The sequence below is a fragment of the Gallus gallus genome, chromosome 2, assembly GCF_016699485.2.
Source record: "Gallus gallus isolate bGalGal1 chromosome 2, bGalGal1.mat.broiler.GRCg7b, whole genome shotgun sequence".
NCBI classification, from domain to species: domain Eukaryota; kingdom Metazoa; phylum Chordata; class Aves; order Galliformes; family Phasianidae; genus Gallus; species Gallus gallus.
Genome location: NC_052533.1, coordinates 62,320,333 through 62,337,654, shown reverse-complemented (window position 1 = coordinate 62,337,654; position 17,322 = coordinate 62,320,333). Strand labels below are relative to the sequence as shown.

The 17,322-nt window shown below is 43.1% G+C and overlaps 1 long non-coding RNA gene across 1 annotated transcript in view; it reads right to left on the bottom strand.

The window, feature by feature from the left end:
* Positions 1–17,322, bottom strand: part of LOC112531759 — a 113,412-nt gene that overhangs the window by 26,625 nt on the left and 69,465 nt on the right. The window contains exon 2 of the long non-coding RNA XR_003073739.3: positions 14–193. This is a non-coding gene — a long non-coding RNA (uncharacterized LOC112531759). The remainder of the gene's footprint in view (positions 1–13; positions 194–17,322) is intronic.

Below are 17,322 nucleotides of genomic sequence, written 5' to 3'. Positions count from 1 at the left end.
TGCTTTTGCTCACCTGTCCAGGATGCTCACAGAAGTGGGTGGGTGACGTTACAGCATGGGTGGTGCAGTGGCCTTGGTTTCCCCTCAGGATGACTTGTCCTTGGATGGGCTGCCAGTTCCCTCTGTTACAAGCTGTGGCTTCTCAAAACTGCCAAAGAGGGGAGCTCTGCAAGCACTGCCTCTTAGGATGCACCTGGTAGAGAGATAGAGAAAGCAGCAGCAACAGAAGCTCAACAGCATCCTAAAATAGCTAGGTACACGTTTACCACCATCTGCTTTGCTAGCCAACTCTCTTGGTCTTCAGGCATATCAAAGTAATTAAGCACTGCAGCTCATTTTCATGTTGTGTGGAGCTGATGTGTGCGTATCCCACCCACGTTGAGGAGAACATGTATTCCCTGTGCTGTGGTTTGGAGCAAGCAGCTCCTGCTAAAGCTTCTTGTGTAACACCACCTCCTTGCTGGCTATTTCTAATTCCAGACTGGCTGCTTGCTTAAAAGACATCTTAAAAAAATCATTGCTGGGAAGCCCTTGAAGAAGGCTCAATACCTTGCAATACCCCATCCTTTGGCACCTCCAATACAAGAGCAGTGCTGTACTTCTGGTACAGCCTTCAGCACGGAAAGCCTTCTCCAATGGCTACGACCATGCCATGTTCACTTGCAGAGGTTATGACCACTCATCACAGCTATTGCAACAAAAACACCAACTCTTTTGGTTGGTGGGATCTTATTGTCAGCAGTAACAAAGGAGGGAAATGTAGGTAGCCAGAAAGGACCCACGAGTGCAGTGGTCAGGCAGTGATGCTAATCAGTATTGCAAGAGTGGATTGCCTTTCTGTTGCCCCCCCCCAGCCCTGCTAAATAGCAGATGCCAGTGGCAGGTTTGATATTTTTGGACATTATCTGCTGCTGACTGCAGCATCCATTACTGGTGTTGCATCCTCTCAAAACTCAGAACAGCTATTTAGCTGTCATTATCTGGAAGATAACAGTTGCTAGTAGGCACTGTGTTTGAAAGTAGATGACATTTGACAAATGTCTCTCAGCTTCTACAAACAAACAAACGTTGCTTTTCTTTTTTGCTCTGATTTCTCCAGAAGCAAATGCAGTGGAAGTGAACAAGCTGCGATTGCCTTTAGCTCTGGTTCTGTGCTTTTTGCCACAGCAAATGCAGTGTGAGTAAAGCCATTTGCTAGTGTAGATCTTCTGTACTACCAGTTCTTCGTGTAATCCACAACAAGCTGTGTCAGGTATGATTTTTAGGCTTCTTGTTAGTGTATCTGTATTTAAAACAATAAAATTATGTGATACAGAGGCTTGCTGTAGATAGCTTGAAAAATTACATTTAAAGGAAAAAGTCATTGAAAGAAACAGACTGGACTAGAGACAGTTGATGATCTGCTACTTGGCTGTTTTAAGGCTGTAAATACAGGATAAGTAGTGACAGCTCACAGCATCATGAGATCAGCACATCCTCTTGCATGATAAGCCTCTGGCTGGTTGGTTAGTTCTGGACAAGGAGAACTATTATCTATGTTGAAGATCAGTGTGTTTCACTCATCACATCTAGTGTTACTTAACATAGAAATAAATAGAAAACAGCACTTTCAGTGTGATGTGTTGAGGTGCAAAATTTGGGAAAGTTACGTGAGAGGGATTTCTGGGACACAGCTTAGGTGCCAGTGACTGCTTTTTGTACCAGGGACTTCCTGAGTCACTTTGGCAGAAGCAGAGCTTGGCTCTGTGTTTTTGCCAGCTACAGCCTGGATTGAACACCCAAAGCCATCTTCCTGGGGAAAAAGCGACAAGATGGGCTAGCCAGAAAGCATGAGGATATGGCATTCAGAATTTCACATTCTTAGAAGGAAAGTGATACACTTCTGCCAGCTCTGCTAGGATTTAGCTTTGCATTCCTGGTTTTACCTCCGTTATGGAGGTGGTGGGAGCAGGGGCTTGGCAGGGTCGCATCCCCAAAGGATGCTTTCTGCCCTGGGTTTGGCAAGATCACACTACCAGGGATCCATGGCATGGAAGCTGCCAAGTCATGACTTTCTTTCAGAAACTGAGGCCCCAAACACAAGAAGGACATGGAGCTGTTGGAGTGAGTCCAGAGGAGGGCCACAAAGATGGTCAGAGAGCTGGAGAACCTCCCCTATGGGACAGGTTGAAAGAGTTGGGGCTCTTCAGCCTGGAGAAAAGAAGGCTCTGAGGAGACCTTATAGCAGCCTTTTAGTACTTGAAGGGTAGGAAAGCTGGGGAAGAATTTTTACAAGGGCATGTAGCAACAGGACAAGAGGAAATGGCATTAAATTGGATCAGGGTAGGTTTAGACTAGATATTAGGAATAAATTCTTTACTGTGAGGGTGGTGAGACACTGGAACATGCTGCCCAGAGAGGTTGAGGATGCTCCCTCCCTGGAGGCATTCAAGGCCAGGCTGGATGGGGCTTTGAGCAATCTGGTCCAGAGGGAGGTGTCCCTGTCTATAGCAACAGAGTTGGAACTAGAGGATCTCAAAGGTCCCTTCCAACCCAAACCATTCTATAACTCTACGAACTGCACTTTGCCTTCCTTCATTTCTCAGGCTCTTTGGGGTTCAGTGCTTTGTCTTAGTATGCTGGCTTTACCTGATGTCTTTGCCAGCACTCTGGACTCAATCCTGTCTTATTTTTCCAAGCTCCCCAAACCAGTAACTCAGTAACTGCAATGAGAGTTCTTAGAGAGTCAGGCAACAAAACATTGCCCCCAGACCTGCATATTTATATAACGCTTGCTTTTTCAGGCATGCAACCACTAACACGCTTCAAAGTGAGTGACTGCCTTTCTCCAGCCCTGGCAGCCCAGAATGAAGAAGACACCTTGCCTCAGGGGACGCTCGTGGCTCTGAGTGATGGGCGTCAGTGCAGCAATTAATCTGCCAGCCGCTGGGATAGCTGTGCTGGAATTCAGGACAAACACATCAACACTCATTCTCAATGGGGATGGGCGTTCCATAGGGTACAACGGCCCTTTATTTCTGCTTGTGGTGTCTGCAAAGGGCATGGGTCAAGACCTTGGGTCTGAGGAGAGGTGGCCTAGATCAGTCAAGAGAGATGTAAGCAGCATCAGGAACCATCTGCAAACAGCCGACAGCAGGCTTCCTTTCTCATAAAATATTCAAAATCCACAGGATCGTCACTGATGGCTGGATTAGCGTAGGCATGAGAAGGTAGCCTCGAGCCAAATGAAAGCACAGCTTTCTTTCTTGTTACACAGCCATCTCTGCTTGACTTCACCAATTAAGCTAGGCTATTCTCTTATTTGTTTGTGCATTTGCTCGCTTGTTTGTTTGTTTCAAAAGAAGAAGGGAACATCTTTGTTGTACTCTACAGTTGTAATTTGATTTATCCTGGCTTTTCGTGTGCTGTTGAGACAAGCTGAGTGGAAATTCCAGTTAGATGTTTTCATTTGTTCCCCGTTGGCATGTAGGTTACGGGAATAAAGCAACGGGCCCATTGGCCTACGTGTCATTAATCTTCTGGGAACAATGAAGAGAGAGCATTTGAATGTGTCTTGTGTTTTCCGGTAGGCTCTCTCTGAAGGATTTTTCATTTGTGTGGCAAGAATAACAAAATAAGGGGAAAGAACAATAAGAGGAATCTTTGTGAAGAGAGCGCATGCATCCATGGGTGCCCATCAGCCTTGCTAGATGAGGCCTGCATCCGAATACCAGGAAGGAAAGACAGAGTGGCAGAGGACTCCCTTTCAGAGCTTAAGAAACCCAAAATGTTGATTAGATACAGCTTTTGGCAAGGAGCTGTGGATGTACACAACCATGCCTTTCCCCAGAATTTCCTGAATGCAAGGCAGGAGGCCTTCTGACCCACCCCTGGAAGCTTTCAAGGCTGGGTTGGATGGGACCCTGGGCAGCCTGATCTGGTGGGTGGCAGCCCTGCCCATGGCAGGGGGTTGGAACTGGGTGGGCTTTGAGGTCCCTTCCAACCCAAGCCGTTCTATGATTCTAAGGTTGGTGTCTGCCAACAAACGTGTTGCTCTCATTGTGGCTGTTGCTGGAGAGTATCCATTAACCCTGCAGGTGGAGTTTTTTATTCTGCAGCATTCTGATATCTTTTGTCGCCTGTATTCCTTATTCTGTGTCCTCACTGCTGCTCACTTCTAACAGTTACCAGCTATTTCGCTCACAAGCTCTGTGCTGCTGGGTTGTTGGTTGTTTGAACAATTACCATACTGAATGCATGGGGAGCTGACTAGGATTTTCAATGCAAGATGTGCTAGCTTCTGTCTGCAGGTAGGTATATTTTAGCTCATCATTTAGTCTAAGGATTTACAGACCTGCTGGTAAAAGGGGTGTCTGAGGAAACCTCAATATTTTGATTACAGGGCTGGGCAGGCAACAAGAATTCCATTTTGCAAAATATTTCAAGGTGTTGACACTGATGTCAAAGTGGAATGAAACTGAGACTCTCCCAGATGTTTTTGCCAAAAAGTAAAAATTTAAAAAAAAAAAAAAAAAAAAAAGGCAGGGGTGGAGGGGAATACACAATAGCCAACAGCTCATGCTTGCAGATAGTCACTTGAGAAGTGGGCTGTAATCTGGAAGAGGAAGAGCACTCTTACCACCAGGCTACTCGCCATCCTGGGGTGTGCCTCCCTAGACTGGAGATACTTCTTTGCACCCAAGCAAAAAATATTTTCTGTATTCCTCATTGAAAAGCAAGCAAAAACAATAGGTCTTCAAGGACAGTTTTGGTTTTAATTTACTGCACTTTCCAAGGAAACACCCCCTCCCATTTTTTTTCTTTTATCTTCCCTGCCATCTCCAATTATAGCATTCTTTTTATGTGTTCTCCACCGTGGAACGGATCCAAAGCTAGTGGAATTGCTTATCTTTTTCCAATAGAAACAAAAATAATCAGAATTTTTCAATGTATAATAAGAATGTTTTGGTATTCAGCTTCCCAACAAGCTGTGTTTTGCCTTAGAATGTTAAGTTTCTGCTAATTCTGCAGTTTATTAGAAATGAACTGCAAGCCAGTGTCCTTGCTTTTCTGGAAAACTGATGTCTAGAAAAATGGATAAGCTCTAAGGTACAAAGAGCAAGTATGCTCCGTGGGCAAGCACCAAAGGGCACTCCCTTTGAGAGAAAGTTGTTGCCAGCAACTATTTTCAGTACCCATACAAAGCCTTCTTGTTTTGAAAGCAAACAAGAGATTGCACTTGGTGTCTTGGGGATTTTCTGTCCTCCTGCAGCATGGGGAGGGAGACTTAAACAGGGCGATAATTTTAAGGTTTTACCAAGGTTTTATTGGGTTTTTCCTAGAGAACTTTGGAAGTGCTCTATAAGACAACACTCAGTGAGCTCTTGTGCTGCAGTCTGGGTGTTCTGGCACTGTATTTACTCTAGAATTAAGAGCAAATATGACCAATAAAGACAAGAAAAAAAAAAAAAAACATCACATGCCTGAGATTTAATTGTGTTATTGAGATTTTCATCAGTGAAACAAGGATTAGACCTTACATACTGAAGCTGCCTGTTGGAATTGTGTCTGAAACCTTCTGTTCAGAGGGTAAATGCTGGGAAAAATATCCATTCACGTGTCGGTAGGAAAGATGGAAAATATAAGTGTCTTTGAAATAAAGGTTGGTAAGACTGTGTATTTTAAGAAAATAGTAATTCATAAATTCTGCAGTTTTAATAATAAATGATGGGACTTCCAATTTATCAGAATTAAAGCACTGCAGCTTCAGAAAGAAATTCCACATTCAGAACAGCATATCTGAAAATTCAGAGTGAAAGGGTGACTGCTTGGAAAAATCTTTAGAACACGTTGAAACATATCCACAGGAAGACAAGAAAATCCAAGTATCTCTTAAATTCTGTTCTAATTTTTATAGAAAGCAAACTCAAAACCAAGGTTTCAGTACTTCTGTTGAAAATGTTCCCAAGAAAACTGGTAATTTTTGGTTGTACCAAGGAAAGAAAGTAACAAATACCCAATCATGACAATCAAATCCTGCTCAGAAGACAATTTGCAGTTGGAACAGGAAGACTCTTTACCTTGGAAAAGATCTACAAGATCATCCAGTCCAACCGTCCACCTGTCACCAACAGTTCTCACAACATCTAAGCATTCCTTGAACATCTCCAGGGTTGATAACTCCACCACCTCCTCCACCCAGCCCATTCTGGTGCCTGACCATGAGTATTTCCCTCTGTTTTCACCAGTTTTCCTGTGAAAGAGAGAGGCCCCAAAACAGGACCGGCCCAGAGGATGGAATGGTGACATTCACCATCAACAGGGGATGTGAGGGGCTTGCCTTACCCAACCAAAACGTATAAAGGCAGAAACTGCTGATTAATGGAGGTCTGGTGAAGCTTAGCAGCAATAAGTGTGGCTGACCTGGACACCTCCTGGGACCCAAACCACTATTTGCAGTGTTTGTTGCTTTTCTTTATTATTTCTCCTTGGGGGTTAAAACTGATCCAGACCCACCTCAACCTCATGCTCTGTTTTACCTCCAGGTCCAAGTCCTTTCACAGCCAGCTCTGCAGTGAAGATGTGGAGCAAGGCCTCTTGCTGGCACCATGAGCACCCCATTGCTTGGCTTTCTGGGCTCAGGAGCCCCCCTCAGAACATACATTCACTCTTCCACCCACCAAATCTTAAGGCAAAGATGGCTGTCCCTCCTCCTATTCCACAGGCAGCCTCATAAGGGTTAAAATTCACCTCTGTAAGCAGCAGCATTTCTCAGATAACAGCACAACCTGACTCATGGTTCCCTTTTGTTCCTCCCTGCCTGTGGTAGCCACCTGTGGCATTTCACCTAGCACTTGGTTTGGAAGGCTTTAGGCAGGGCTCCTTCATTTGTTGTGTGTTTGCACGCATAGCACAGAGTGGGAAAACCTGAATCATGGGGTGATACTGCTGAACAACAGTGCGTTACACATACACATACACACACACACACACACACACAAAAACAACAACTGCAACAGAGATGAGGATTTGCTGGTACTCAAGCTGTACTCAGCATCAACATCCCTGTACAAGCTTCAGCCATATGCTGATGGGATTCAGCTCCATGTGTGGGGAAGGAGGATATCTGCCTTTGGGAAAGCCCAGTAAATCTCAGTATCTCAGCTCCTCAGAGGTGTCTTTGTCCTCCATTGTAGACTCTGCTGCTGCCTGTGGTGATGGAGGACACCACACACTGGCTGCTACAGGGCCAAAGCATGAAGTGGTTAAACGCAGAGATATACTAGGAACTAAATATAATGGTCCTGCTGATGTAAGACAAGAAGTTATCCATCCATTCAAGGCTTAGGGGAATATATCAGTGTGATATGAGTGTGTACTATATGTTGTTTTGAATGAACTAGAAAGATATGCACATACATGCTTTGCTTCCCTAATACATTACTGATAGGAATTTTTTTCTCCCTGTGTGACTGAGATCATGTTTCTCTTGTATCTACAATGCATGAGGAAATAATTTCCTTCCATAAGCCCTCTTTCAAACAGAGAATCTTTTATTTCCTTAGTATTATCAGAGGAAGGCAGGATGCTTTAAAAAGAATGCAGCAGCTTGGAAAGAAAAGAATGCTGCTTTTATTTTTATGCAGGTGTCAATGTTCATATGGGAATAATTGCTAGCAAGAATCTTTGGAACAAATTAACACCTACCAGAAATACATTGGGCCTCAGACCAGCAAAGCAATTAAGCATGTGCTCAGCTCAGAACACCGCCTATTTTGCAAGTCACTTATGTACATAATGTTAAACAGGGCTTTAATTACTCCACAGAATCATACAAAAGAAGGTTTGGAAGGGATCTCAAGAGATGACCTAGAGCAACCCTAGCTGATGTTTCTCTAACCTTCCTCCAATGGCAGGGTTTGCACAGCCTCCTCTGGAGGCTTGTTCCAGCCCTGAGCTATCCTTCAAATGAGAGAGATTTTTCCAAGCCACTAGGTTAAATCACTGTGCAAAAGGAACCAATTTTTTTCTGCCAATATAGAGAACAAAAAAGCTTTTGTTGTTGTTGTTAACACTTTTTTTTTTGTATGCCAGAAGACTAACAGCATCTCTTCTCTCTTGTTTTCCCTTTGCTCCTGTTTCTCTACTATTTTCCCCGACCTTCTCCTATACAGCCCCTTTCTCACATGATGTCATCCCCATTGCTCTCTTCTAAACTCTCACTTGTGCATTGATCTCGTTGGAGAGGGCACCAAGCAGATGCTTCACCAGTGTTGCACAGAGCAAGCTGACTGTCTTGTCTCACATCTACTCTCCTACCAATACGTGATGAAAAAAGGCTCTGCTTTTTCTTTGCTCACATTGAGCTCCTGATGCTTTATAACCCCAAGATTTCTTCTTGGCACGGTGCATCTCCCCTGCTTATTCAGTCTGATTTATTAATGCATTCAATAATGCCTCATCTTCACAGGATTTCATGCTGCCAGTTTGAACTCTCCTTCCCCTCCTCTTTAGATCATCCACTAACTCTACATCTAGCTCTATAAGTGCTCTGCTCGCTTCCATTCCCCCTCTCTAACGAATAAGGTAAGTAGAGCAGAGATCAGAATAAATGCGTGAAGCACTTCCTTAAATGTCAGACAGTAAATGATCAATAACTGAACTCAAACTTCAGGCTTTTTCACTCAGTGGCACATTCAAGTGCCATATTTTCCTGTTTTGCTTCTCAGAACATAGTGTAGGAAGATGGCATCCTGCCTTCTTAATTACTAGACTGCTTACACCACAGAAGAAATGGTCTGACAAACTTTGCATTTCAAAATAATTAAATAAAAACCCACACTTGCTGATATTTGTCAACATATTGTTCTCTTGAGGATTATAACTTAGCTATTTAATTATTTGTTCTATTATCTTTCCATTTATCAAAGTCAAGCAGATTAGTTTTGAATTCCCTGGCTCCTCCTTTTTCCTCTCTGTAAAGATAGGTCCTTTCTCTTCCATTTTCCAGCCCCTTGGGATGCCCTCTTTAATCCTTGAATTCTTAGAGATAATGGCTAATAGCTCAGACTGCTTTGATTAGCTCCTTAATTACGGTAGTGTGAGTTTCATCAGGCCTCATGAACTTGAAAGCATTTATCTTATCTAAAAATGATCCGAGCAATTCTTTTTTCTATCTTTGCCTTTACACCTATCACCTGCTAAATCAATCTCACAGTTCACTTTTTTCTTTTTTTTCCACAGACTTCAACAGTCTTGTTTTGGCTATTATCCGTTCTCTTGATTCAGTAAGTAGCAGGTTTTCCTGTGTTGACCTGTTGCCTCTGGACATCTGGGAAGCCTTTCACATCCCTTGGTAGCTGCTACTCATATTTGCACTTAAATACTTGCACTATTTCATTATGCTCATTCATCAACATAAACCTGCACTTCCACTTCTATAGGGATTCCTTTGTCATGGCAATCTTTCACGAGCTCCCAGTCCTATCCTGTTGGTTTTTTATTTTACCTCTGTAACTCACACTGCTTTGTGATTGTCCAAACAGAGTCTCACACAGTGACTTTTCTGCACTTTTCTACAATTTCTTCTTGCAAGACATGACTTGCTACTTCTGTGATGCTGCTGAAGTTTTCTGCCTAGAAATAGCTGGTTTTGTTCCTTTATTTGTTTGTTTTGTAGATGTTACTCTTTTCATGAGCTTGACTGTTGTGTGACCAACATTATCCCACTTACCTTATGTATGTTTGAAAGGTATGCTTCAATTCATGCAGCACAAAAACTATGTTCTCTCTCTCCCCAGGCAAACACCCTTCTTTCTTAAAATCAAAATGTTTTGGTATGGTGTTCTAAGAACATGATGAAATATGTCCTGCCCTATTTGGTTAATTACTTAAGTAACATTTCCCCGTCACCAGGTCTTTATTGCTCTGAGATTGGCAGAACTTCAGCCCAGTTCATGCTGCAGATGCTGCCTTGTACGCTGAGGTCAGACTCAGTGCTATTGGTTTCATTATGAGATGCAGAAGCCAGTAAATTAAACCTTTCACAGAATGATATCACCTCCGAAGTCTCATTGACCCAGCTACCTTCCCACATTAAACAGAGTACTGCTGCTTCAGTTCACAGTCCACTGAAGACCACACAAAACCTGATGGTGGCTAAGTGCCTGATGGTCATCCCACTGTATGTGTTGATCTCTAAATGCGTAATTACATGCATTTACTTAAAGAAGACTTCTCTAAAAACTTAATACTGACAAGATTTGGCAGTTCTGAATACTCTGGGCAAGTGCTGTCTTTGCATTGTCTAAAAACCTGATGCACCCAGGCTAACATCCTTAAAAAATATACGAATATATGTATGTGTATGTATATATAAGGGAGGTGATAATCTCATCCAAGGCAGAAACTGTTTTTACAGTAGAGGATTCACCTTCAGTTATGTAGTCAGTCAGTCTGAAGCAGCATCTCTATGCAATGCTTCTTTTCCTATCTGCAAGGTATTTCCAAATGTGCAGATCTCTGCTGAGGATTAAAGTTTCCCCACATGACTGAGGAGGGGCAAGGAGCTCACTGTGCTCCTGCTACCACCTTTTCTGCCCTACCTATGGATCCGACCACTCCTTCCCCAAGCAGCTGTTGTCAAAGCACTTCTTGCTGTGTATGTCGCTTAGGTGGCTGGCACCACCACCTCGCTCTGCCCATCGGTGCTGCCAGCCCCATGCAAACCTTTGGAGTCCCAGATGGCTTTATCAGAAGCCTCCCTGCTCCTGTTTAACAAGTGCCATGGTTACAAGCACCGCTAGACTGATGATATTCACATGCAGGAAACAATGCAGGGAAAACAGGATTTGCACGGCTCCGGCTGCACTGCCCCAAGAATTGCAGGAAGCGATTGTACTTTATGAAACCGTCTGTGCTCCACTAGATTGTCTATAGCTTTTAAGGTCAAGCCATAGCACACCACGTTTGAAATGCCTTTTGTAATAATGCAGACTGTTTATGAGCTGGAGTACAGGCTGTATTGTTTACCCTAAGCTTTGGTTAAAAGGTGCTATATTTCAGCCTGTTTTGCAGGATGGCACGGGGAATCTATCATGGGCCTTTCTGGCACAAGCTTGGGCTCAGTTCAAAGGGGGAATGTCCATCATGTCAACTCAAGCATCCCCCAGCATGCAGAAAGTCACGCAGCCAGCACTGCCATTGCACAGAGCGGACAAAAGAGCCAGGGGGGATGGGATCAGAAGGGTCTGAATGGTGCCTCTCAGAGGTGTGCTCAACCCTGCCAGGAGCTGTCCCACATCCTTGTCAGGCAGGCACAGTCCCGCTTCAGAAAGAAGATTTTGGTTAGAGATCACGGCAGGTGGGTCAAAACAGTACAGCAGTGCAGAGGAACATGGATGAAATCTCACCAGGGTGGCTTGGTGCTGGTGCTCGGCTGGCAGGAGCCTGAATGGAGAGCATAGTCTGCTCTTGGTCTTGCTCCTTTTGCTTCATCTGCATCACAGAGACATCTCCTGGCCTCACAAGGAAGGTACTTGGCTTGGGTTAGGCAAAATCTCCTCCCACATAGGGACCAAACCAGAGAAGAGCACTGTTTTCCAACAAATAACATATGAGAAGGGGAGTGAAGGGAACACATAATTAAGATTTGCCGCAGATGCTGAGGGATGAAACACTCTGATAGATATCTTTCACATCCCATCACTCCTTTGAATGCTCCCATTTGCCTGTTTCATCCACCTGTTGGATCTTGACATGAATAAAAAAGTTGGCCTCAGCTGCACTCTGTGTACATCTCCTCCCACAAGCTCCATGTCCTTCTGTGTCAGTCTCAGTGTCCAAAAAAATCACTCAGTTTCATTCCCCACTCTCTTTATCTAAAAAATGGCATCTCATGGCATCTCATGGCATCTCATGGCACTGAAACTTTTGAGGAGCTTGATCAGTAATCCATATATATTAAGAAAGGGCAACAGAGCTAGACACCCACAGACATGATAACACCCATATGCAAGGATGCAAGGATATAGAAACTTCTGAGGACCTAGGGATAGATCCACGAGGCGTGGGGATGGAAGAGGTGGTTTGGGGTAACAAAAGGTCTTCCTCAAAGCATTAGTCACTTTAAAAAAATCTTGGCACAGGTATATCTCGTGTGAGCAGGCATAGGGATCTGGGCTTATTTTTATTATTAAGTGGCTAATTGTGGTTAACGCACTAGATGCTGTTCAGACACAGTGTGCCATAGCCTCCAGGGTATTTAAAAGCAGAAAAGCAAAGAGTTAGACAAAGCAGACCTTGTGAACAACATTGGCTTGACTGGCTCCACACATACATCTAAGATTAGTCATGAATGAACTTCAGTGGACAAAGAAAAATGCTCAGCTCTGGGTAAAGCCGTGTTTCTATTAACGTGCTGTTCTTCTTTCAGTATGCATTGAACAGCAGTGACTGTACCATATTGTTTGTTACGGCGAGTTTCAGATGGTTATTCACAGTTTATCAGATATGATCACTTGTTCAGTTTCTTCTTAGTTTTCTTCCTGGAAATGCTTACCCAGGAGGATGACGACCGCATTCCTAGAGAAATACACGACACTTCTGAGATTGAGAAATACATCCGCGTGTGCTCTGTGTGTGAGTAATGAGGATAATGACCTCACGAAAGCATCAAAGCAACACAGCTTCAGACTTGGTTCTCTTTTTCTTCATTTGGTCACTTTTGCATGTCTGGTAGGACGCACAGACAAATGGGATATGCACGTACTGAAGTACTTCAGCTCTCACCATAAGGGCAGAGTGTTTTTCCAGGGAAGCACTGCAGTGCTGGACTAGGAGAGCTGAGTGAAAAACAGAGATATGCAGCCCAATAAAGTAGGAATTTGCAGCTTAATGGGGAAACATATCAGAAGACATTTAAAGACTAAGATTGAATGAATGAGAAAACAATGAAAAAGAACAAACACTAACAAAGACAAACAAACACTTTTTGGAGGAGTGCCTGGAAGAACTTGGACTTCCTAGTTTAGGGCTAAATTAAACCCCTCTGTAGGCAGAAATACTTGGATCAGTTAGAAGATGGAGGTGATAAAGCTGCCAAGCAAGGGAAGAAAGGAACATGAAGGCTGTAGGCCTGTGCCCAGCACGAAGCAGTACAGAGCAGATGTCGAGGGCTCTTTCCTTTCTTGAGTACCCATGAAAAAGAAGCAGAAATTGAATAGAGGCCATAAATGTTATTCTCAAGATAAAGAGAGGATTTTTTTTTTTATTAAGTGCATAACAAACCTCTGTCCCAGCATTCTGCATCTAGGCCTTAAAAAATTATCCTATCTCACACAAGAATTTACAGCTTCTCTGACAACAGGAGATGCAGTCAGCATGTTTATAACAAACCTGAAGCCTCAAATTCGGGCAGAGTCACAGATACTGACTGGAAGCAAACAAATAGTGTTAGGATTGCTTGCCTGGTTGCCTACTTGCAGGCACCTCTGATCTTTTGCTCTCTTTCTCCTCCTGTCCTGTGCATAAGATGGGAAGAGTGCAGGGCTTCCCTTTCCTCACCTTTCCCCACATCCACCCCTGGTGCTCCCTGTGGGGACGTCTGAAGCTGTAGCTGATCTTGCAAGATGATCTGTAGTTCCCTGCTACCACCAGGGCATAGCTCTCTGGAGAACATAAAAATAAAATTGTCATAGATTACACAGGAAACTCAAGCAGTTTGGCTGCCTGCTTGTAACAACAGTCTTTAAGAGCTCTGCTTTAGTTGTGAACAAGAGTAATTCCAAGGTCAGCAGATCATAACCTTTTATCAAATGATAAATATTTGCCTTTATAACCTCAGCACAGCCTGTGCAACTGGGGCAGGAAGTTAGCTTCCACCAAAATATTCTTGTTTGTTTGTTTATGATGAGTGTCCAGCCTTGGCACCAGGCTGTGCTGAGACACCTAACCGCGTGGCTCAGTCCTCCAGCCCTTCACTGTCGTGGAGATAACTGATTGACTTTAAAGATCAGCCTGTGCTTGTAAGTCACTTCCCTAATTCAAGAGCTTCACTCACATCGAAGGCGATTCAGAAGAGATCAGACCATGGTAAAATCAAAAGAAAGGGCTGTAGAGTTGAGATACGTATTTGCATTTAGGCTGTTCTGCAAAATGCTCGAGTTCTCAGCACAATGCTTAAAATAAATAAATGGAGGAATGGTACGCTTAAAACCCAGCAGGAGTGAAAGTGCTTTCCTCTTTTATGTGAAAAGTTTGCTCAACAGCAAAAAGTCCAGCCCAACAAATGGCTGCTAAAACAGACATTTACCTTGCACTCCTGCAACATGAAAGAAGCCGGAGGAGAGTTTTTTTGTGTGCATTTTTAGTTAAAGTGTGTGGAGAGTTTTAAACAAACCTGAAAGGCTGAAATCCTCTGCCACCACTATATATCCACCTGGCTTAACAAGAAAATCCCTAAAGTATGTTTGTTGACAGACTAGTAACAATTGCAGAGTTAATGCTGCTATTTACCCCTCTCTTTTCTTTTCTTCTGCCTTTTACCCTTGATGCTTGCAGAAGCTTTGCCTGTACGTATTTTATTTGCTCACTGATTTAGCTCAACTCTGTTTTAATCCAGAACAACAAGAGTAAATGAGGCCTAGATTTCTTATTTTTGTTATGATTACTCTTTTTTTGCAGGTACTGTTTGTCTGGAGATTAGGGAGGCCAGGGGAAAAGGGACATTTGAAGCATGTCTCCTAGGATGCCTTATTAAAGGATGGCAGTTCCTTATCACTTCTCATCACACAGCTGTGGCCTCTTAATTCCTGTTGTTTCTCAATATGCATTCTTTAAGCATTTCCATGTTGACAGTGATATAATTTGTGGCATGCCCTCCCCTCTTTCCCTTTCTGTTTTTCTCTTATCAGATTTGTTGTCGCATTATTTTTTTGTTCTAGAGTTTTTCTCCGAATTTGTAGGGAGCTATTTTTGTGTTCACAAAGTTTTAAAATGGAAGAGAAAATAAAAATGAGATCTGGATGGAAGAATAAGACGCAGATTTGGGGAACACTGGCAGGCAAGAAGAGCATGGACTCTGGATGCTTCTCGAGGAGTGTGGCTTGGTTTTAAACATCTGCTTTTAAAACTGAAATGAAATGCATGTGGTAATCCTGAATGGCTCTGAGAACTGGAAGTGATGAGGTTGTACTAACTAAGGCATGAAATGTATATATTAGAGGCTCCATAAGATGCTCCTTGATCTCCTTCACTTGAATGCAGAATTGTACAGGAGGCTGAAAGATGAGCACTGGAGGTCATTGCTTCTTGCTTAAGTACAGACCTTGAGTTGGTGGAAGAAAGCCACAGAAAGGTCAACAATACTCCAAAAGCTTTTAGAGTGAGGTAAGAGGATGGGACGAGGAGCTTTGCTCTTTCTGGTACAGGGATAGGGCTGCTTAGGAGAAGACGTGCCACCACCTTGTGTGGTTTCTTGGCCTTGTTCAGTCTGTTTGACCTTGAAAATGGGGTCACATGCAGTTCCTCACCATCACCACAGGGAGACTTTGGAGAACACAGCAACATCCTTGAAAGGTTATGGGACTTTGAATTTCCCTTTTTCAGTAACTGACCCTGGGTTTAGGCACCTCATCTCACCTTTAGTTTTATGTTTTGCTTTTGCTTCTTGTTCACCATGACAGCATGCACGTGCAGAATAAGAAAATAGGAGAATGGGGTTCATTAGGAATATAACAGCTCAATGACAAATTAGTTAGTTACCAAAGCAGTAACTATTAAAAAAAAAAAAATCCATCTCCCCCTGAAATTGCTTGATGTTCCTGCCAGCCAGCTCATAAACTGAATATAAATTAAATAACAGTTTGCAACAGAGCCAATAAAGTTGCTAAAGAAAGCATCAACAGAACATTTCCGACATAATAAGGAAGAGTTTTCAATGGCCAAGACATTACAGCACCATCTGAAATTCCCTAACGTGTCTGTCCTTAGAAGGTCAGCACAGAGAATTATCGAGCAAAGCAAAAACAGGTCTGCACAATAGAAACAAACAGGCATACACAGAAAGGGTGCAACTTGGTTCTTGTGCATTGTGTACCCATGGTGTGCCCATTTCTTTGGCTTTGCTGCTGTTTTCCTTCCTTCTAGGCATTGCTACTCAAGTTTTCTTGTCACCACTGTGGCAGAAGGGGAACTGTTGTCCTCTTTACAGTCTTTCTTTGCTCAATGAAGTATAGTTCTGTTGGTCTCTTCTCTTTCCTTTCTCATTTGCAGTGAAATGTTTTCCCCACTTCCTAAAGTTTACTAGCAAAATGTCCTTTTGTCATCCCAGCATGATGCAGCTATCATTGTGATAGGGTTGTTATAAACAGAGAAATTCTTGTCAACCAACCTATTTGTGAGCCTGCATGTGTTGATACTCAAGGTTGGCTTTGCTAACACCTTTTGAAGGCAAAAAAGGCAAGCTAAAGAGCAGGCTGGTGATTACTCTTATCTTGTCCTTTGGTCTTGCCTTGGAATATTTGCTCAGGTCCCATGCTGGCAATTCATATATGTTTACTGGAACTCAGGCTAAAACATAACACATTTCTGGATTTTTATGGTGTTCGTTTCTTGTTGTGGGAATTTTTATTGAGACATTTTCCACCTGGAGGGAAAACTGCTGTAACTCAGAGTCATTTAATGGCTTTCTTCCGGTAAAGTCCTTGCTTCAGGTTTCTTTGATGATAAAAGATAGATAAAACTATCAGACTTTTTTTTTCCCTCACTGTAATTCTAGACAGATTCCTAAACCTGAGATTTCAGAGAAACATATAAAGTCACCCTATAAGAGGATCTCAGATCATCTCCTGTATTCCTCTGAAATGAGATATTCTTCCAAATATTTCATAGCAGGTTTACTGGATGTATTTTCAATCCTTCTCAGCATATGTTAATCAAGATTTAACACACCACTCCTTGTTTGCTCCTCACAGGTTGCATTTCCCAGCCTTCTGCCATTGCTTTTGCTCAACACTGAACCCAGCCCAACCTCCCCATTTCCTCCCTGAAGTGTATCGCCCAGTACCAGAACATGTTCTGGTACTTGGCAGCACTTAGGAGATGAATAATGCCCTCTCCAACAACACTTTAGGTCAGGAAATAGTTTTGAGGAGATGAACACAAGTGGTGTGAGAAGCTGAGGGTTCCCCTGGGAGGCTGGTATTGCCCCTTCCCTTCCAGTACTGATGCCTGCTTTGGAGATAAGTCCCCTTGGCATATTAAATATGCAGGGAGTTAGGCACCAGAATGCTCTTCTAGAGGAATATAGTCAACTCTTAGTACTCATGTACAATCAATGTCAAA